At 43.1% G+C, this 23,863-nt stretch overlaps 1 pseudogene; it reads right to left on the bottom strand.

Moving 5' to 3' along the window:
• Positions 1-8,584: 8,584 nt before the first annotated feature.
• On the bottom strand, positions 8,585-11,005 carry LOC102472276 (actin, cytoplasmic 1-like; annotated as a pseudogene).
• Positions 11,006-23,863: the final 12,858 nt, after the last annotated feature.

The raw sequence follows: 23,863 nt of genomic DNA on the forward strand, positions 1-23,863 counted from the left end.
TTTTGGGGGTTTGTTTGTTGTTGTTTTTCCAATTCCCTGAGGCATGATGATAGATTATCTATTTGCCACCTTTCCATCCTTTTCTTATTCGCACTAATTGCTATGAATTTCCCTCTTATGACTGCTTTTGCCATGTCCCATAGATTATGGGCACTTGTGTACTCATTATCATTTGTTTCCATAATTTTTTTTATTTCAGACTTAATTTCTTCAGTAGTGAAGAAGTCATTCAGAAGCAGTTTATTCAGCTTCCATGTGTTTGCGTATTTTCGGGGTGGTTTCTTGAAATTAATCTTGAGTTTAATTCCATCATGGTCAGAGAAGATGCTGGATACAGTGTCTATGCCTTTGAATCTGCAAGGGCTTCATTTGTGTCCTAACATATGATCAACCTTTGAAAAGGTTCCATGCCAGGGTGAGAAAAATGTATATGTTGTGGACATACGGTGGAAAGTTCTATAGATATCTGTCAAGCCCATTTCATTTATAGTATCATTTAGGTCCTGTATCTCTCAATTTTCTGCCTAGAAGATCTGTCTATGGAAGATAATGGGGTGTTGAGATCTCCAACAATTATAGTATTTCTCCCTATCTCTCCTTTTAGCTCCAGCAGTCTTTTGTTCACATATTTAGGTGCACCTGAGTTGGGTACATAGATATTTATAATGGTTATGTATTCTTGCTGGATTACCCCATTTACTATTATATAATGCCCTTCTTTGTCTCTTCTTACAGTCTTTGTCTTGAAATCTATTTTGTCTGAGATCACTATCGCTACTCCAGCCCTTTTTTGATTTCCATTTGCATGGAATATCTTTTTCCAGCCCTTTACTTTTAGTCTGTGTATGTCTTTATCCATAAGGTGAGTTTCCAGAGGATCTTCATGGGTTGATTCTACTCAGGGTCCTATGTATTTCTTGGGTCTGGATATTTGAATGCCTTTCTAGGTTTGGGAAGTTTTCTTCCAGGATTTCATGGAATAAATTATCTAGGCCCTTATTATTTTCTTCCTCTTCTGGGATACCAATTATCTGGATGTTGGAGCGCTTGATGATATCCAGTATTCCTCATATATTATCCTCATTTTTCATAGTTGTTTTCTCAATCTTCTTGATACTTTTTTCTGGGTCAGATGTTTTGTCTTCTACATTAGAGATTCGATCTTCTGCCTGATCTAACCTACTTTAAATACTTTCGAGAGAGGGTTTGATTTTCTGTATCACATTCTTCAACCCTAGAAGTTCCATCTGGTTCTTGTTTAAGGTATCTATTTCTTCCTTCAAGTCATGAAAGGACTTCCTCATCTCCTGGAGCTCCTTGTCTCTTTTCTCTTCCATTTCAGTTAGTTTGGTCACTACAAATATTCTGAATTCTGCCAGGGTCCAGCCTCGGCAGGGGTGGTTGAGACTCGTACACAGGAAGGTGACACAGGTGATCAGAAACAAAAATTAGACTAAGACCTCAATGCGTCTTAGCATGTTCTCAGCTGGCCACAGCCGTTGCTCATACTTCTTGAGCCTCTGCGATTGTTCCTAGTCATCAGGTGATCTATATGTTGTTTCCTATCATATTTAAGGTATCTCTGAGTGTTAAAAGTTGTACAGGATTAGAAAATTGATGATTTCTCTTATGGTTGGCCTTCCCTGTTGCTCAGCAGTACCATGTACTGTTGTCACTGGTCCTGGGTGACCCAAAGTCCTCCCTGGTTCTAAGAAGTGGTGAGCTTACAACTGACCTAATAAGCAACACCTCAAGAGCAAGGACAAACAAAACAAAATGAAATCATGTGGCGCAGAGCTGCGCACTATTCAAAACAATAAAATTCAGAGAATCCAAGGGCAAGTGGGGAAGGGCCAGAGGATGAGTGAAAGGTCCTGGGCAGAAGCTTGAAGCCATAAGCCGCCTGGTGTCCAGAACTGCTGGCCGGTTCAATCCAGTTTGCAGGGGTGTGTGGGTGGGGGTGTGTGTGTGAGTTTGTCTTAAAATCCCACAAGACCAACCCGAAGTCCAGAGAGGAGCAGGGGTGGGGATGCATGAAGGACCTGGGCGGGAGGGCCGGCAGCCACAGGCTGCTTGGTGTCTGGAACTCACCACTTCTTTCTTTTGAGAATTAGCTTTTTTTATGTTTCAATCGACAAGTAGAAATTGTATGTATATCTAGAAGGATATGCAACATATGATTTTTTTTTTTTTTTGGAGAGATTTTCACTGTAGGGCGCGTGCGCTCGCCAGACAGACAGAGAGAGACATAGAGACAGAAAGCGAGAAATCACCCCCCAGGGGGGATGGTCACGCCGCAATCCCTTCTCCTCCATTCTCCTCTCGGGATCTTGGGCACGCACGCACTCGCGCCCGGCGTGAGATTTAAGCCACCGGGTCCGGGACACGAACCGCGGTCGACTACGTGGGAGTCCAGCGACATAGCCATTACGCCAACTGCTGGTTCCCTGCAACATATGATGTTTTGGTACATTGTGGAATAGCTGAATCAAGCTATTTAATATGTGCATTACCTCACATACTTTCTTTTCATGTATGTATGTGGTCAAGAATGTTTATTGGGACCAGTAGTTAGCGTAATGGCTATGTCGCTGGACTCCCACGTAGTCAACCGTGGTTCGAGTCCCAGACCCGGTGGCTTGAACTCACGCTGGGCGCGTGTATGTGCGTACCCAAGATCCTGAGAGGAGAATGGAGGAGAAGGGATTGCGGCGTGGCCATCCCCCCGAGGGTGATTTCTCGCTTTCTATCTCTCTGTCTCTCTCTGTGTCTGGCGAGTGCACGCGCCCTATAGCAAAAACCTCTTAAAAAAAATAAAAAAGAATGTTATAATCTACTCTTGGGCCAGCTGGTGGTCTGGTAGGTAAGGCAGCTGGACCCTACATGGTGACTCCGCAGTTCAAGTTCCAGAACTGGCAGCTTGAAAAACATACCAGGCATGTGTGCATGCCCAAAATCCAACAGGAGGGGGAGATGGAGGAGAAAGGGTGGTGGTGTGACCATCCCCCATGGGAGGTGATTTCTCCCTTGCTTCATTCCTTCCTTCCTTTCATTCTTTCTCTCCATCTCTCTCTGGAAAGAGCACTCACCATATGGCAATTAAAAAATATGAAACTACTGGGAACCAGCAGTTAGTGTAATGGCTATGTCGCTGGACTCCCACTTAGTCGACCGCGGTTCATGTCCTGGACCCTGTGGCTTAAAACTCACGCCGGGCGTGTGTGCGTGCGTGCCCAAGATTCCGAGAGGAGAATGGAGGAGAAAGGATTGCGGCGTGACCATCCCCCCTGGGGGGTGATTTCTCGCTTTCTGTCTCTATGTCTCTCTCTGTCTGTCTGGCGAGCGCACGTGCCCTACAATGAAAATCTCTCCAAAAAAAAAAAAAAATGAAACTACTCTCTTAGCAATTTTAAAGTAATATACAATATATTGTTAATAACTATGAGAGTAAGCTTAAAGGGAAAAAATCTAGTGATTCTAAAGACCAGGGACTATGTACCTTGAAGGTGATCATTTCCTCCTGTTCCTGGAATTTGAAAAACTGGGTGTTTTGATCAATATTCCCTGAAGTAGGAGAAATCTTTTCAGGTAACACCACGTTAGCACTGTGGTTTGGTGCCACAGTGAGCTGTGACTTCGGTATCAGAAGTCATCTCTGGGAGTCCAGGAAACTCACAGAAGCCACACTGTCTTTCCACTTCCTAGAGGGGAGTTTTGGTCTAAGACGTGTTCACTCATCAGTCCACTGCCAAGCTTTTGTCACTGCTCCTTTTCCCCTCTACAGCCCCCTAGGGAAGGGAGGAGATGGCAAAGACCATGAAGGTTCCTGAAGTTCAGGTGGCATCTAGGAAAATGCAAAGCCCTGGCCATCTGTCAGTTTGCATGTGATTGGCAGGTTACATGTGGATTTCAAACATTCTTGTGAATTAGCTGAACATTCACGGCAGAATCCACAGTAAGATTTTGTTATTCTGGTGTCTGAAGCTGTCAAGCATGGTTTTTCTTTCTTTACCTCACCCAGCCATTCCAGCCAGCTCAAATTCCTTTGCCAAAAGTATGGGGAGAAGAACTCAGGAAAAGTGTGAGAACTCCCCAGATGGTCTCTGGGGGTCACCCAGCTCTTCCAGACAGCTTCAGCACTGACTGCCTCCAGAACATGAAGCTCTCAGTCATTCACCATTTTGTGATGGTTGCTTGGCTTGCTTAGCCAAGTCTCTACATGGTTCCACACTGAGCCATGTCTTGCAGAGTCTTCATGAAGTTTTCATTGTGGCTCCATTACCCCTAGCAGGTAGAGTAGACATAGAGATAAAAGCAGGGCAGCTGGGAACCGGGGAGTCAGAAAGTGATGTGCACCGCTTTGGGAGGTCTTCTAGTAGATGGTGAAGCTAGGTCATGGTTCCAGGCTCAGGGTAGGTTCCAGGCTCCAGACGTAGGTACCAAGGAGTCCCGTTCTAGAAGTACTGAGTTACTAGGGCAGGTTACAATCGTGGGGACTCATATGGTGCAGGGGGAAGTGAAGTACCCAGTTTCGGCAGTCCAGGTGGGGACTGGCTCATTTTATTTTATTTTTTTTAGAACTGGGATTAATTTCAGAGTCATACAAGCACATTAATGCTGAGTGACAGCAAATTGAAGTTGAGCCACTGAAATTTCCCCCAGATAAAGCTAGGCATCATGGACACCTCATTTCATTCCCAGTGAACAAAACTTCCTCACAGTTATTAACTCATTGGGAAAGTCATGATGTATTTTTCTATGTAAAAATGTGTTATTGGGGCCAGCAGATTGCCTAGTGGTTATGTCGCTGGACTCCTATGTGGCTGACCACTGTTTGAGTCCTGGACCCAGTGGCTTGAAACTCACACCAGGCACGTGTGCGTGCATGCCCAAAATACAGGGAGGAAAATGGAAGAGAAGGGATTGCAGCATGGCCATCCCCGCCCCCCGTGGGGGTGATTTCTCACTTTCCCTCTCACATCTCTGTCTCTCTCTTCAGCAATTGCACACACCTAAGACAAAAACCTCTAAAAATAAAAAATGTGTTATGACTTTCCTGACAACCCAAAACTTTCCCACCACACCCACCCATAGCAAGGCTGCTACAGAATCACCAACTATTTTATATGATATAATCCTACAACCAAGGTCCCAGTTGGTTGGCCCAAGGGTGAATCCTGACCAAAGACTGGCCAATCAGAGCCCATCTCAGAGATGCTTAGACTTGGAACCCAGGTCTTCGAGAAATGCCTCTCCTTGGTGACTGTAGCAGATCCTGTCAATGTCCATCACATACTGGCCCATCGTTGCCACTGCAATGTGAGACATCCCTCTGTTGGACTTAACATGATCAATTTCTTCTATGAATTCTCTTACAAACTCTATTGGCAATAAGTTCTCCAGATGGCTAATGCAGTCATTGATCTTCTGATGTTATCAATTGCGTTGTTGCTTGTTGTGCTCTTTCTTCCCGCTCTGCTAAAAGCCAAAAAATCACCAATGATTTAGTCATTTTCTTCACTGGACTTTCTACAGCTTCTTGCAGAGCAGTCAAATGATCCTTAATTCATTTTGAAGCAAAAAGATCCCTTTCAATGAATGCTACGGTTCCCTTGCCATCCTCCAGAATCGTTCCTGGTATTCAGAGCTTCTGAGTGATCCTGTTTATACCAGACACCTGAGCCAAACCTTAGCTCATTTCAGTAAAAACTCTAAAGCTGGTAATGAGGTGAACTTAGAGCAAGCTGTCTTTTTAATGAAACAACTGATCCTGATACTCAGCCACATCTAGCTATTTTTGTGCTATTCACTTACATCATCTAATAGATTGAAAACTGTGGAGGAGAAGAAATGGGTGTTAAATATCTGTTCCTTGGTTCAGTAAATAGTCGATCAATACAAGTTTGATACATAAACGAACCATTTAATCTCATTCCCCGTGTTAAATATGAAATTAATGATTTAAGTATCAAATCAAATAGATATAATCCTACTATTGTAGGGTACATTTTAAGATGTACTTGGCATGGTTTTGTAAGGGACTCTGATAACAATAAAATAATAAAATGGCACTTTTCTTTTGCATATGGTACACTCAGCTGCAAAAGTTCAATTTCCAAATATTTATCTTCTATCATGAAAATCTCCTGTCTTCCCCAACAAAAATTGTTTAACGTGGGGCTTGGTGGCATCTGCCCTATGGCAAAAACTACTGGAACCTAGAAGATTATAGCATTGAGCCCATCTCTCTCTCTCTGGGGCAGGTGGCATGGTGGTTAAGGTTTTGGACTTCCACATGGCTGACCATGGTTAGAGTCCTGGGCCTGACACCTTGCTTTCTCACTTTCTCTCTCTCAATCTGTCTCTCTCTGGTCAATTTTTAAAAATGAAAAATAATAACAAATAATTCTTTAAAAAATGATTTAGCACTTTGATAGAAGAGAAAAGTAGCTCTGGCTAAGCTGAAATGGAATCTTCCCTCAAGGGTAGCAGGAACACTGGCTCGTGAGTGTTCTTGCAGTTTGTTAAAGCCCAGAGCTCAACCAATAGAACAGGGGTCATTGCATCCCTGAAAGACGCACAGAGGAAAATCCATAGGAAGTGGATATAGGAAGGGCTGCCAAGTAGCAGGCCCAACAGGATGTGAATGGGGACAAATCAACTCCATGGGTCCATGGAGAGAAGTAACAGATGGAGGAACATCGGGGCCCTCAAGAGCCCGAAGCACACTCTAGCCTCCCCACTTCTTGCTGTATATGAATACCCTCTACTCTGCCTATGGTAGACCAGGCCTCCAATGTGAAGTCCTCATCTGACCCTCAATGTATGCAGGAAGCAGTCCACTTGAAGGAACAGAGGGATACAGAAATGCTTGCCACTTTGTGAGCTGAGGGAGGAAACAAAGACCCGGGGCCAGCCAAACAAAACTATGGTATGCATTTCCACTGTAGCTCCAACTCCAGGCTGCTGACCCGAGGAAGTGCATTTCCTCACAGATGAACTAGAGGATTCTGGGGGCTCTGTGAGCACAGAAGTGGGAAAAACCTTCCACCACCACCCGCCCACCCCCCATTGTCTCTGCCAGCCTCAGCGTTCCCAGCTCTATCCCCAATTAGAATAGGTGGATGGTTCTGGAGGACATTTGTTATTCTGGCCCATCCAGCGCCCACTCCATCTTCTAACAGCACTCTGGTTTCCTTCTGGGGGCCCACATTCCCCAACTCCCAGTCCTCGTGACCTTTCACTCCTGCTATTGATGTGGGCATGGCCGCATCATGGCCCCACAGTGGACCTCATCTCTGGTCACAGCATTGACTGAAGGATTGAAGGAGAGACGCATCACTTAAGCCCACCTGCTCAGGCCAGGGTAGATGATAGGAAGAGGAAAGAACCCCCTTTTCCCATGGCGTGAGCCCAGAGATTCAGGGTGGGGTGGGAGATGAGGGGCACTGTGTGGGGCCTTGTTGCCTGAGAATGAAACCAATACAGGAGAGGTCCAGGGGAGCAACGCAGCCTTCACCCAACCCTTCACATGAGCCAAGAATCTTCTATTCTTAAACCAGACCGAGTTGGTTTTTAACACTTTTAGCTAAAGGAGCCCTTCCAACAAATACGACTGTTAATGGTCCCTTATTAGAAAAGGGACCGAAAGGGAGGGACAAGCTCTGTGCCAGAGTCATGTTACTATGGTGACAACTTTGAAGGACTCCACTTCTGCGCTCTGTTTTCCTCGGAGAGTGTTTTGCACACAGGCCATCCTATCTCGAGAGGCTGCCTGCAAATCCCACAACCCGTTTCTCTCTCCCCCTTCCTGCCTTGTTACTGTGTCTGACAGAGTGGCGAGTTTTCTGTGAGCACACTTAAATATCTTCAGAGCCACTTTTAGATCTTTTATTCAACAGACCAGAAAATTGCTGAAAGTAGAAGAGACTTGAAGTGGCTCCTCCTCAAGTCTGGAAAAGATTTTCTATTGTTGCTTTTTATTATTTATTTATTTATTTATTTATTTGCATTTTTAGGTGTGTACTTTTTTTAACTGGTCTCAAGTCAGTGTACAGGTAAGCCCTGACTGCCTCTACACCTACTCACTCCCAGGGGGACCAAAAGCCTTCATACATCTCAGGTTGGAGGACAAAACTGGGGGTCCATGATGGCTGATCATTCAAAATAAAACAAAATAAAAAAGTATTAAAGTGACAATTAAAATTTTTTTTGTATTACATAATTTACACAAAAGCAATATGTGTATTTGGGTGAGGACTGGGTTATTCTCCTTCAGGAGAAGTGGGACAGCATCTGGAAGGGCAAGAACTTCCTATAACAACGCATCTCACAATATTTGGAATGAATATGAAAAAAAAAAGGCCAATGTACAATCCAAGTCCTTGGCCACATTGCAGAACTCCGGGGATGCTCGCTTCAACAGACTGCTGTCACCTTCACCTTTCCAGTTTTTAAATCCTGAGTCAAGACACAAACAAAAAAAAAAAAAAAAAAAAAAAAAAAGAACAAACAAAAAAGAATATCAAAAAAAAAGAAAAAAAGAACCAAACAAAAACAAAAACAAAGCCATGTCAATCTCATCTTGTTTTCTGCGCAAGTTAGGTTTTATCAAGAAAGGGTGTAACGCAACTAAGGAACAGTCTGCCTAGAAGCACTTGCGGTCCACGACAGAGGGCCAGACTCATCATACTCCTGCTCGCTGATCCACATCTCCTGGAAGGTGGACAGCGAGGCCAGGATGGAGCCACAGATCCACACAGAGTACTTGCGCTCAGGGGAGCGACGATCTTGATCTTCATGGTGCTAGGTGCCAGGGCGGTTATCTCCTGCATTCTGTCTGCCATGCCTGGATACATGGTGGTACCCCCGGACAGGACTGGGTTAGTGTACAGATCCTTGCAGATGTCCACATCACACTGCATGAGGGTGGTTTTGTGGATGCCACAAGATTCCATGCCCAGGAAAAATGGTTGGAAGAGCAACTCAGGACCACAGAACCACTCATTGCCGATGGTGATTACCTGTCAGACAGCTCGTAGCTCTTTTCCAGGGAAAAGCTGGAGGCTGTGGTGGCCATCTCCTGCTCAAAGTCTAGAGGGACATTGATCAACTTCTTGATGTCACGCACAATTTCCCGCTCGGCTGTGGTGGTGAAGCTGTAGACGTGCTCCATGAGGATCTTCATGAGGTAGTCTGTCAGGTCCCGGCCAGCCAGGTCCCAACGCAGGATGGCATGGGGGAGGGCATACCCCCTCATAGATGGGCACGGTGTGGGTGACCCTGTCACCAGAGTCCATCATGATGCTAATGGTATGGCCAGAGGCATACAGGGACAGCACAGCCTGGAGAGCCACATACGTGGCTGGAGTGTCGAAGATCTCAAACATGATCTGGGTCATCTTCTCCAGGTTGGCCTTGGGATTCAGGGGAGCCTCGATCAGCAGCACAGGATGATCCTTGGGGGCTACACGCAGCTCATTGTAGAAGGTGTGGTTCCAGATCTTCTCCATGTCATCCCAGTTGATGACAGTGCTGTGCTCGATGGGGTACTTCAAGGTCAGGATGTGGATTGGTGGAATGGCGAGGGCAAGAGGCCTGAGCTCACAGAGTGGATGCAGGTCTGGGCAGTCACTGTTACTATATTTAAAACCCAGCAGCAAGTTGTTCTGGCTTGTGTCTTGCTGTTATGTAATAAACATGATGTTAAGCTTCAGAAGCCCCAAACGTGGATTGGAAGGATGGAAACAGTGGCCTCACAACAAAGTGTGCCCTGGGGATGCTTTGTAGAGTGTTCAAATAATAATGTGTGTGGAACAGATTTGAATGACTGTGTAGATTCCAAAAGGAAACAGTAGGGGGAAAAGGTGGAGGAAAAAAAAAAAAAAAAAAAGAGATCTATCAACACTAAGGGAAAATATTATCAACAACCAAATAAAAGCTATTTTTAATAAGGCAAAGGGTCCCAGGAGACGAAAACTGATCAGTTTTAGAAAGGAGTTGTGGGGCCAGCAGGTAGCATGGTGGTTAAGGGCGCTGGACTCCCACATTGCCGACCATGGTTTGAGTCCCAGCAGCTTGCTTTCTTACATACTCTCTGTCTCTCTCAGTCTCTCTCCCTGGTCAAATTAAGAAATAATAATAATAATAAATAAAGTTAAATAAAATAATTCTTTAAACAAAAAAAGGAGGTCATATTAGCTTCCTATGATGTGTAACAAACTGATACCAGGTTATCTGTTTAAAACAACATAAATGTATTACCTCTGGGATCTCAGAGCAGGCCCTGATGACAGCCAGTGAGAAAGTGGATCATGAGCCAGCAGGCAGTGTGGTGGTTAAGGTGGCTGGATCCCACATGGCTGGATGAGTGATTCAAGGCCCTGGATCTGGCTGCTTGAAAAACATACCAAAAGGGGGACCAGCAGGTGATGTGGTGGTTAAAGGCCCTGAGCTCCCACATGGTTGACCAAGGTTCAAGACCCAGACCGGGCAGCTTGCTTTCTCACTTTCCTTCTCTTTCTCTGATCAAATCGGAAAATAAAACAAAATAAAGTTAAATAAAATAATTATTTTTTAAGAATCACACATAAGAAAAAAAAAAAAAAAAAACCAGGCACGTGTGCATGTGTGCCCAAAATCCTGAGAGGAGAATGGAGAAGTATGAGTTCCCTCTGTATGTCTCTCTGTCTGCTCTCTTTAGGGAGCACACAGGCCCTATAGCAAAAACTAAAAAAAGATAAAAAGGGATCAGAAGTATAGGCATGGTGGACTGCCCCCAAAGAGGGATGGGGACAGGTATGAAGGGGAGGCAGAAGGAGCAAATGGGGATGACACCCACTCCTACCAAGAATGAGGAGGAGAAAGGGTAGCTGGCCTGCCCAGACACCATCTCCCTCGAGTGGAAATCTGAAGGTTTCGTTATCCTGTTCTGAGGAATTCCTGATCCAGATCAGTGCAGAACTCACAGATAAGCCCTTGCTTTTGGCTTGCTGACCCATGAACGCTGTGCCTACCAAGAAAAAACAGACCAGAGACTGAGGGACTCAGATACCCAATTAATCACCAAGACCTGAGGCATAGCCATCCACTCCAACAGAAACCGCCCCCGAACCAAAGCGCACCTTCTGCCATACCCCCGTGCAGAGCAAATGCCTCATAGCTCCTCTTCAGCAACTCAGAACTTCAGTTTTGGGGGGACTTTTGGTCATGAGCAGCATCAGTCCCGAAGCCCCCAAAGTGTTCTGGAACCATCATGTGGCTCTCCCACTCAGCCAACAAGGACACCACCAGAAATAAAAGGCTTTAATAAACAGACAGGAATCCTCCTTGTTTCCCCCTGCCACCCCCCACCAAAAAAAAAAAAAAAATACAGGCATGGTGTGACCAGATTCTCTGTTCAGGGTCTTGTGAGGCTGAAATCAAGGAGTCAGCTGGGCTGGGATGTCAAGTGAAGTATGGGATGCTTTTTCTTTTTCTTTTTTCTTCTCTTTTTTTTTTTTTTTTGTTGTTGTTGTTTAGAGGTTTTTGCTATAGGGTGTGTGCACTTGCCAGAAAGACAGAGAGAGAGACAGAGAGACAAGAAAACAAGAAATCGCCCCCCAGGGAGGATGGCCACGCCTCAATCCCTTCTCCTCCATTCTCCTCTTAGGATCTTGGGCATGCATGCACACACGCCTAGCGTGAGTTGAAGCCACCAGGTCTGAGACTTGAACCACAGTCAACTACACAGGAGTCCAGTGACATAGCCATTACGCCAACTGGTCCCCTTGGTATGGGGTGCTTTTCTAAACTCACCTGGTTATTGGAAATTTTTAATTGCTTGTGATTGGAGAACTGAGGTCCTTGTTTTCTTGCAGGCTGTTACCAGAGATTATTAAGCTCCTGGAGGTGCCCCACATTTACTAAATATCATATTAATATATCAGCATAAGCCTTCTGTTTAAAGGTTATGAAAACCCATTTTTGAGTTTTTAAATGAGTGTACCCTTTCCTGTACAATGCCTCTGTTTATCCCTTTACTCAACTAATGAGCTCCAATTGTGATCTAGGCCCTGTGTTAGACCCAAGGGCCAGGACTAGGCTGAGACCAGTGAGGCCCAGGAACACAGAATGTAAAGAAAATCTTCTTTGCACAACCCTGAGAGTGAGGGCCACCTGTCAGGACATGCTCTGCACTCAGTCCTTGTCCTGGTCCTTCTCAGCACAAAGGAAATCAAGATTTAAAAAAAGAAGCAGAGCAGATGACTGTATTGAAAAAATGTGACACATATACACTATAGAATACTACTCAGTCATAAAAAAATGAGACCCTGTCATTTGATACAAAGTGGGTGAAAATGGAAGATTTAATGCTAAATGAAGCAAGTCAGACTATGAAAGACAAAGATTATATGTCCCCACTGAATATGTACCAAATGTCTACACTCTGACAGAAATTGAAAGTTTTGAAGATATAATATTAGGGAAGGCTAGTCAGATACCAGAGACTGTATAAATAGGGAATGGTTAGGAGTAGGCGGGAGGTAGGAGGAACTCAGGAAAAGAACATTTAACAGATACAAGAATGTAAAGTTCTCTGTTGAAATGATCTATATGATAATATCCTTGACTTGATTGACATGCACTGCATACATCCTTTGAAAAAACATTGTATGCTGTAAAGATGTACAACAATTAAACATACTTTTTTTAAAAAAACTGCAGAAGCCACTTTCTTTCTCAAGGCACACACAGCTTAAAGGGTCAAAAGCGTCATACACTGCTGAGGTTTGGAACCCCAATAGCCAACTTCACGAGAAGTACACAACTTCCCCTAAGAAGGACAGTTGAGTACAACTGAAAAAGTCATGCTCCCTTTTGACTCTCAATAATTTAATGGTCTAGAGTCATTTATAACACTGTTAAAGTAAAAATTTGACACTAATACCAACGTGATCTGTATCTCATTGAATCATAACTCTGATGAAAGCTTCACCACTTGTGGCTCCTCAGAAATGCTTGTACTGTTCACCTTTCATGGAGAAGCCCGCATTTCCCAGGCGTATCTTCATGCTACCAGGCAACTGCCTCTCTACCTTTGACATTTTCGTTCTCTGTATTTGCCATTTTAGCACCAGCTGGGACACTTGTTGAAAGAATTTTAGGTCTTCCTTTTTTCCTTGACTGCCATTCACAATATACAAGAGCCGAGGTGCTTCTCACCATGCCATAGGGTGTCCAGAACTCTTCCCTAGCTCACAAACCCTGGCTTGATTCTGGTGTCTTGTTCATCTTTTGGCACCAAGCCTGGATAAACCCAGAGACCTCAGCCCTACAGCAGAACCTAGGGAAGAGAGTACCACCTAGGCCTCTTGCTCGAGTCTCTGGGACTCTTTCAATAAAACCCCTCCACTCACTATTCTCAGCTCACCTTACAGAGAAGGAGAATGAGCCCCATGTGAAAACATCCTTGTGGATGGAATCCCTGCTACACCTTTATACAGGTTCAGCTCCCTCAAAGAACTGAGAACAGACATTGAGTTAGATATTTTGGCTATTTCTCTGCACTGTGTGTTTAACCGGGAGGACTGTTCATCAGAGTACTGAGCTGATAGCAAAGACATGTGACCAGTTCCCCAGCCTCAGCCAGAGAAGGGGCTTGAAAGGTTGGATGCGGAGCCTAGATAAGCATCTTCTAGAATTCTTTGCAAAACAGCAGACCTCTTGTGAGGCCCCCCTTACCACCCACCTCCGCCCCATGCCCCAAGCAAGTAAGATGTTTATTTCCAATACCAGAAGGGGAGTGAGGGGAGGGAATTGGGACTAAATGGAAGGAATGCTAACCATAGCTAACCGAAGGCAGATTTCCAGACTGCTGCATAGCCAGCTACTGCTCTACTTTTTCAGGATCTAGTAAATAAGAAGCTGGGTCTTTGCATCCTGCTCTGAAGGTTAAGATCCAGTTCGAGGTTTAGTCATTCTCCTGTGGCTCACAGCCCTTTGTTTCTCTCAGGCTTTATTCATTCATCCCATTGCATAGGGGATGACTCAATATAAACAAAGAAATGAAATAAAGTCTAAACTTAAGGAAGTTAATTTCTCTCAACCTCAGTCTCCTCATCTGAAAAAGTATGGGTAGCTATACTTGGTTTGCAGGGAGTATTCTTTGGTTATTGTGTGTGTATGCGTATGTTTAATTTTTCCAGAGGGCACTTATGCTGGCAGTAGAGACAAGGAAAATGAGAAAACACTTCCTAGGGATTGGTCATGCCTGAATCCCTTCTTCACCACTCTCTCCTTTCAGGACCTTGGACACCCATGCACATGCTCCCAGCGTGTTTCTCAAGTCACTAGGTCTAGGACTCAAACCATGTGGTCAGCCATGTGGGATCCAACCTCCTTAAACCATCACACCACAGCCTAGCCCTTTATGTATTACTGGTCTGTCTCCTTTTCTTGACCAAGACCAAGGATTGGGTCTGTACTGTTAATGGCAATTACGGTATCTGACAAAGGGGAGATACTCAGTCAGTAACTGTTGAGTGTATGGATTTGAGTGAGGGATAGCAACCACCAGGAAACAAGTCTAGGTGTACGTAATTACCTGCTCTACTTTCTGAATCAGTAGTTCTCAAATTGTGTTCAGGACACATCTTCAAAAACTGGCACATTCAGTGAATCAGCAATAACTGCAACTTAATCCCTATGACCAAGAACAGTGTCTACAGAGATGACCACTATGGTCCCAGCACTTGCTGCAATGCCTTTCAGTACTATGAGTAGGTGGGTAGGAGGTTTACTGGTCTGATCTCCCCCCTCTAATGTACACAGGAAGAATGCTCACATATCCAATTAGCCAGCATGTCCCGTGGTCACTGGCTTAAGCATGCGCCTCTGACCTTTTCACAGCCCTGTAGGTTGTAGCCATGCTGCATTAGCCTTCAGTGCAAGCCTAGGGCAGGTACTTTGTCCTTGGAATTTGAGGGTTTAGCTTTTGGAGTTTCTATTATATTTCCCAACAGTCCTGAAGGCCAGTGACATGTAGTTGTTTCTAATTTTGCTAAGGCGTCAATTTTCAAAACTTACAACTAATACGTAAGTATATAGCAGTCCCCCCTTATCTGCAGTAGAGAGTTCTGAGATACCTGAAACTGCAAATATATCAAACACGATGTATACTGTGTCTTCTCCCATACATACCTTCCTGTGATGCAGTTCCATATACAAATTAGGCACCGTATTCTTGCACTACGTAAGAATAATAAGTTCTTACTTATTAAGTAAAATAAGGACTACTTGAACACAAACACAGTGATAATTGACAATCTAATAACCTAGACAGCTACTAAGTGGCTACTGGGCAGCTAGAACGCACAGCATGGTTACACCAGAATAAAGGAAGATCCACATCCTGGTGGGACAAAGTGAGACAGTGCAAGATGTCACCATGCTACTCAGAGTGGAGTGCCACTTAAAACTAATCATTTATTTCTGAAATTGTCTACCTACTATGTTCAGACCACAGTTGACCTTGAGTAATTGAAACCATGGAAGGCAAAAAACATTCTTAAGGGGGCAGAGATATTGTATCTGAGTGTCAAATGCTTATACAATAGAGAAACATATACAGAGGAAAAAACCTGTAGAAGTCTTCCTTTATTTGTATCAGTCAGAAGAGATCACATTATACTATAGTAACAAATATCCCCAAATTTCAGTGGCTTTATAACAACAAATCTTTATTTCTTGTTCATACTACATGTTTTTCATCAGGCAGCTACAGTTCTGCTTCTCACTATCTTTACTCCAGAACTAAAACTGATAGATATAAACTAACATCATTGGTCTCATGGCAGAAAAAAAGAAGGCAAACGGTGCTCTGACTTCTAAAACTCTGTACAGTAAAAAATCATTTATTTGGCCATCCCTGAGATCAACAGTGTAAGAATATATTTTCCTGCAGAGAGGGGCACTGCAGGGCAAGAGACTGGAATGTGTGGTGACCAAAAATACCAAGAATACCATTTCCCACCACATCCTCCTATAGTTGTAAGTGTGGAGATAAGTACCTAGGTTCTTGTCTAGAAGACAAGAGGAATTCAGCCTAGAGACATAGCAGGACAGCAAAGCTTTATAGCAGGGTAAAAGAAAGTACAACGCAGAAGAAACAGAAGTGAGATACACTCTTGAGAGGTAGGGGCGGGCTGGGTTGGAGGGTGGGTACCAACATCCGGGTTGCTGTGTTGGATGCTTTTAGAGGCGCTCCTCCCCTTTCACTTCACATGTTCAGCTGGGCCTTGTTACATAATTTTCCATGAGTGAATGCAAATGATATGTTAACGAGCTTAAGGTCCCTCAGACAACCAAGCTTAGAATTGACAACCATGATCCAAGTTATATAAGCTTTCTGTGCTGCCCCCTAGCTTGAGACTGCAAAACTGCAAAAGGACAGTTGGGAGTGTCTTTCATGGGCAGTATCATGGGCAGTGCCAACAGACCTCTTGATCCTCCCCTTCCCGCTCACGTCTAATTATTTACCTAGCCTAATGCAATGACTTTTCTCCAGAGTTGCTCTCAACAGCTCAGGGTGCATCCTTTCAGTCTGCTTTCCTACATATTTGCCTATGCATAAGTATACATGCAGGTATACACATAAATGTGGAGTATCGCACATGTCGTGCAATGTGCTCTGCCCTCTTCATATGCCCTGGAGACCTTTCCACTTCAGCATGGAGATATCTTCCCGCTCTTTCTAACAACTTCATTGTATTTTACACATGATATATTTAGATTCTTGATGTATATTTTGGATCTTTTCTGTTTCTTTTTGCTTTTACAAATAATGTCATATTTATCTGTATACATGCACATAACTTGGTGTACACATGTGTTTCTGAATGACAGGTTTGTAGAAGTATTGTTAAATTAGAACCTGTGTATGACATTTTAAAATTCACATTGTGACAGTTTGCCTTTAAAAATGCCTTCATCAATATAAATGTCTTCATACATATATATGTGTATATACATATACATACATACATGCATATATACACACACATACATATAGCCACCAACAATGTAAAAGTGACTGATTTTCCAAATCCTGAACAACTCTTAATATTATCAAACCATTTCTTTTCTGAGAACCTGGTGAATATTTTTTTTATAATTATTTATTTTATTTTATTTATTCACTCATTCATTTCTTTTTCAATTTGACCAGAGAGAAACAGAGGGTGAGAGTGTGAGAGAGAGAAAGTGAGAAAGCAAGCCATCAGATTCAGGACTTGATCTCTGGTCAGCCACATGGGAGTGTTCAGTGCCTTAACCACCACGCCACCTGCTGGTCCCCTGGTGAATATTTTAGAAGGAAGTTTGTTGTTTTTTTTGGTTTTTTTTTTTTTTTTTTTTTTGAGAGGTTTTTTGGCTCTAGGGTGTGTATATTCACCAGAAAGACAGAAAGAGACAGAGACAGGAAGTGAGAAATCATCCCCCAGGGGAGATGGCCACATTGCAATCCCTTCTCCTCCATTCTCTTCTTGGGATCTTGGGCATGCACGCACACGTGCCCGGCATGAGTTTAAGCCACCGGGTCCAGGACTCAAACCGTGGTCGACTACATGCTTGCACTACGTAAGAATAATAAGTTCTTACTTATTAAGTAAAATAAGGACTACTTGAACACAAACACAGTGATAATTGACAATCTAATAACCTAGACAGCTACTAAGTGGCTACTGGGCAGCTAGAACGCACAGCATGGTTACACCAGAATAAAGGAAGATCCACATCCTGGTGGGACAAAGTGAGACAGTGCAAGATGTCACCATGCTACTCAGAGTGGAGTGCCACTTAAAACTAATCATTTATTTCTGAAATTGTCTACCTACTATGTTCAGACCACAGTTGACCTTGAGTAATTGAAACCATGGAAGGCAAAAAACATTCTTAAGGGGGCAGAGATATTGTATCTGAGTGTCAAATGCTTATACAATAGAGAAACATATACAGAGGAAAAAACCTGTAGAAGTCTTCCTTTATTTGTATCAGTCAGAAGAGATCACATTATACTATAGTAACAAATATCCCCAAATTTCAGTGGCTTTATAACAACAAATCTTTATTTCTTGTTCATACTACATGTTTTTCATCAGGCAGCTACAGTTCTGCTTCTCACTATCTTTACTCCAGAACTAAAACTGATAGATATAAACTAACATCATTGGTCTCATGGCAGAAAAAAAGAAGGCAAACGGTGCTCTGACTTCTAAAACTCTGTACAGTAAAAAATCATTTATTTGGCCATCCCTGAGATCAACAGTGTAAGAATATATTTTCCTGCAGAGAGGGGCACTGCAGGGCAAGAGACTGGAATGTGTGGTGACCAAAAATACCAAGAATACCATTTCCCACCACATCCTCCTATAGTTGTAAGTGTGGAGATAAGTACCTAGGTTCTTGTCTAGAAGACAAGAGGAATTCAGCCTAGAGACATAGCAGGACAGCAAAGCTTTATAGCAGGGTAAAAGAAAGTACAACGCAGAAGAAACAGAAGTGAGATACACTCTTGAGAGGTAGGGGCGGGCTGGGTTGGAGGGTGGGTACCAACATCCGGGTTGCTGTGTTGGATGCTTTTAGAGGCGCTCCTCCCCTTTCACTTCACATGTTCAGCTGGGCCTTGTTACATAATTTTCCATGAGTGAATGCAAATGATATGTTAACGAGCTTAAGGTCCCTCAGACAACCAAGCTTAGAATTGACAACCATGATCCAAGTTATATAAGCTTTCTGTGCTGCCCCCTAGCTTGAGACTGCAAAACTGCAAAAGGACAGTTGGGAGTGTCTTTCATGGGCAGTATCATGGGCAGTGCCAACAGACCTCTTGATCCTCCCCTTCCCGCTCACGTCTAATTATTTACCTAGCCTAATGCAATGACTTTTCTCCAGAGTTGCTCTCAACAGCTCAGGGTGCATCCTTTCAGTCTGCTTTCCTACATATTTGCCTATGCATAAGTATACATGCAGGTATACACATAAATGTGGAGTATCGCACATGTCGTGCAATGTGCTCTGCCCTCTTCATATGCCCTGGAGACCTTTCCACTTCAGCATGGAGATATCTTCCCGCTCTTTCTAACAACTTCATTGTATTTTACACATGATATATTTAGATTCTTGATGTATATTTTGGATCTTTTCTGTTTCTTTTTGCTTTTACAAATAATGTCATATTTATCTGTATACATGCACATAACTTGGTGTACACATGTGTTTCTGAATGACAGGTTTGTAGAAGTATTGTTAAATTAGAACCTGTGTATGACATTTTAAAATTCACATTGTGACAGTTTGCCTTTAAAAATGCCTTCATCAATATAAATGTCTTCATACATATATATGTGTATATACATATACATACATACATGCATATATACACACACATACATATAGCCACCAACAATGTAAAAGTGACTGATTTTCCAAATCCTGAACAACTCTTAATATTATCAAACCATTTCTTTTCTGAGAACCTGGTGAATATTTTTTTTATAATTATTTATTTTATTTTATTTATTCACTCATTCATTTCTTTTTCAATTTGACCAGAGAGAGACAGAGGGTGAGAGTGTGAGAGAGAGAAAGTGAGAAAGCAAGCCATCAGATTCAGGACTTGATCTCTGGTCAGCCACATGGGAGTGTTCAGTGCCTTAACCACCACGCCACCTGCTGGTCCCCTGGTGAATATTTTAGAAGGAAGTTTGTTGTTTTTTTTTTTTTTTGGAGAGAGATTTTCACTGTAGGGCGCGTGCGCTCGCCAGACAGACAGAGAGAGACATAGAGACAGAAAGCGAGAAATCACCCCCCGGGGGGATGGTCACGCCGCAATCCCTTCTCCATTCTCCTCTCGGGATCTTGGGCACGCACGCACACGCGCCCGGCGTGAGTTTTAAGCCACCGGGTTCGGGACACAAACCGCGGTCAACTACGTGGGAGTCCAGCGACATAGCCATTACGCTAACTGCTGGTTCCCAAGTTTGTTGTTTTAATGTATGTAATACATTCTCTTGCTTAAAATGAAATTGAATATTGTTTGCATTTACTGATTAATTTTGCAACTTTTTCTTTTGGGAATTGTCTTTCTGTTTGTCCATTTTCTAGTGATTGTTTGATCTTTTTCTCTGTGTTGTCTTTTTCTGTCAGACTTGAATGAACTATTTTAAATATTTTCTCAGTATTAATCTTTGGTATTTGTGGCTGAGCATACAAGCATCTCTCAATTGCACCAGGAACAAGTTCCTAAAAACCAGACACTAAGTGAAAATAGTAACGAGGAACACGTTTCCTGTCAATCCGACTCTTCCATCCAGTTCCTAAAACACAGCAAAATGTCAATACATGCAACCTTATTTAGTCTGAAAGATGTGTAGCTCCTGACATCGAACAGTTATTATAACTTCCAGCAGACCTTTGCTGTGTGACACCAAGTAGCTTCCCAAGTGCTGTCAACACCCCAACTCACATACATTTGTTAACGTTTGGTGCTTTTCCAAACATCTGCATGTGATTCCAACATTTTTCCTATTATATTTGGAAAGTATCTGGAAAATTCCTCCCTTCTGTCTCCTGCTCAGTACCACTTTATTTAAAATATTGGTTTTGGGCAGGCCCTGTAACTCAGCAGTTAAGCCCTGTGCATAAGGAGATGGATCCCACATGACCAACCAGTTTGAATACTGGTCCCAGCAACTTGAAAAACATGCAGGGCACATGTTAATACATGCCCCAAGTCCTGACAGAATGAAGAAATGGAGGCAAAAGGATTGTGACATGACCACACTCCACTGGGGAGTGCTTTCTCTCTGTCCCTTTCTCTCTTTCACACACACGTATCCTCTAGTAATTACAAAAAATTAGATTGCAGGACCAGGAGATGGCATATTGATTACATCGCTAGACTCCCACATGGCTGATGGTAGTTCAAGTCCCAGACCTGGGTGGCTTGAAGCACACTAGGTACGAGTGCGTGCATGTCCAAAATCCCAAGAAGAGAATAGAGGTGAAGGGATTATGATGTGGCCATCCCCTCTGAAATGATTTCTCACTTTCTGTCTCTCTATTTCTGTCTCTCTATCTCTTTCTGTCTCTCCAACAAGTACACGGATCCTATAGCAAAAATGTCTTTCTTAAAAAAAAAAAAAAATTAGATTGAATTTTGGAGATGTACAAAAAAAGGTTTTATGGGGGCCAGCAGGTGGCGTAGTGATTAAGGCTCTGGACTTCCACACTACTGACCGCTGTTCAATCCTAGATCCAGCAGCTTGAAACTCATGCTGGGCATATATGTGTGTATTCGTGCCCAAAATCCAAGGAGGAGAATGGATGAGAAGGGATTGAGGCATGGCCATTTTCCCGGTGGGTGATTTCTCACTTTCCCGCTTACCGTCTCTCTCTGTCTCTCTGGCAAGCACACACACACTATGGTAAAAATCTGAAATAAATAAATAAAAATTTCTATGTAAATAGTGGTCAAAAAATGTTGTATTGGAGAGAGAGGTACATTCTATGAAGTGTGGGTGTTAAAGATAAGTTTTTTTTTTCTTTTCCTTGTTTTTGTTTTTGCCATAGGGCATATGTGCTCACTAGTAAGAGACAAAGAGAGGGAAAGTGAGAAATCACCCTTGGAAGGATAGCCACATCACAATCCTCTCTCCTCCATTTTCTTCTTGGGAATTTGGGCATGTGCACACATGCACCTGGTATGATTTTCAAGCCACCAGGTCCAGGACTCAAACCAAGGTCAGCCATGTAAGAATCCAGCATCCCAACCCCCACACCACCTTCTGGCTCCAAAGATAAAAGTTTGACTAAGAAAAGATTACCTGGAGAGGTTGGGAGATACAAGAGGGCCTCAAAAAACTCATAAAAAGTGTGTACTATAGAGACCAGCAGTTGGCGTAATGGTTATGTTGCTGGACTCCCATGTAGTCGACCATGGTTCAAGTCCCAGACCCAGTGGCTTAAACTCATGCCGGGCATGTGTGTGTGCATGCCCAGGATCCCGAGAGGAGAATGGAGGAGAAGGGATTGCGGTGTGACCATCCCCCTTGGGGGGTGATTTCTCGCTTTCTGTCTCTATGTCTCTCTCTGTCTGTCTGGCGAGCGCATGTGCCCTATAGCAAAAACCTCTCAAATAGGGCACAAATAAATAAAAACTATGTACAGATTTATAATTGTTTTGCATCAAAATAAACTCTAATTCTACTTTTCCATAATCTTTTTTTTTTTTTAGAGAGGTTTTTTGCTATAGGGCACATGCGCTCGCCAGACAGACAGAGAGAGACATAGAGACAGAAAGCGAGAAATCACCCCCCAAGGGGGATGGTCACACCGCAATCCCTTCTCCTCCATTCTCCTCTCGGGATCTTGGGCACGCACGCACACGCGCCCAGCGTGAGTTTTAAGCCACCAGGTCCAGGATGTGAACCGCAGTCAACTACGTGGGAGTCCAGCGACCTAGCCATTACGCTAACTGCTGGTTCCCTTTTCCATAATCTTTTTGAACTCCCTTCATATACCACTATTTACTTCCAGTCTGGTCATTTTATTTTTAATTTTGCTCATGGTATCTTTTTATATATAATATTTGTCATTTTATGTAATCAAATCTGTCAGGGTTTTTTTAAGATTTTTAAATTTGGAGTCATGTTTCAGAAGACTTTCCCTATCTCCGGATTTTTTTTTAATTCTCATATATATTTTAAAGTTGTTAGTTTTGTTTTATGTTTAGCTCTTTAATCAGAAGGGATTAATTGTTGAGTATGGGATGGACAAGTCTAACTTTTCTGTGTTCCAAAACAAATAGTGAATCAACTCACCATCATTTATTAAACATTTTATCCTTGCTCCAACTTATTTGAAATGTACCATGTCTTAGTTCATTTTGTGCTGCTATAACCAAATACCTGAAACTGGGTAATTTATAATAAACAGAAATGGATTAGTTCCGGATGTCTGTGAAGGCCAAGATCAAGGCACGTGCATTTGCTGAGGGCCTTTTTGCTGTGTCATCACATAGCCGAATGGCAAGAGCACCAGAGCGTGAACTCCTTCCCATGAGCCCTTTTCATACTGGCGTTAAACTATTTAAGAAGATGGATTTCTCGTTGCCTGAATACTTCTCATTAGTCTCTACCTCCTAGCACTGTCATACTGAGGATTAACCTTCTAAAACATAAATTCTGGGAGGTATATTCAAATAATAATATACTATAAATTTAATTATTTGGGTTTAAAAAATGTGTGTGTGCAGGGCTGGCAGGTGGCATGGTAGTTAAGGATACTGGACTCCCACGTGGCTGACCACGATTTGAGTCCTGGACCTGGTGGCTTGCTTTCTCACTTTCCGTCTCTCTAGTGCTCTCTCACTCTGTCCCTTTCTGGTCAAATTAAAATAAAATTAAAAAAAAAATGAAATTAAAAAAAAAATGTGTGTGATTGGGCCCCATTGTATGGCGGTGCTTTCTCTCTCTCTGAAGAGTGTGTATGGCCTCTGGCAATTAAAGAAATGTATTCAGTATCTTAAGGTGTTAAATGTTATGATGGAGATGGCACACAAAAGTGGAAATCTTTTTGTTTGTTTTTTGAGAGATGTTTTTTATAGAGCACATGCACTTGTTGGAGAGACAGAAAGAAAGTGAGAAGTCACCCCCCAAGGGGGGAGTGACCACACCACAATTCCTTCTCCACTATTCTCCTCCTGGAATTTTGGGCACACACACAGGGCATGTGCCAGGTTCAGGACTTGAATCTCCGTCAACCATGTGGGAGTCCAGTGCCTCAACCATTACACCACCTGCTGGCCCCACAGAAATTCAAATCC

The sequence above is a fragment of the Tupaia chinensis genome, unplaced genomic scaffold (assembly GCF_000334495.1).
Source record: "Tupaia chinensis unplaced genomic scaffold, TupChi_1.0 Scaffold145367_1, whole genome shotgun sequence".
NCBI lineage: Eukaryota > Metazoa > Chordata > Mammalia > Scandentia > Tupaiidae > Tupaia > Tupaia belangeri.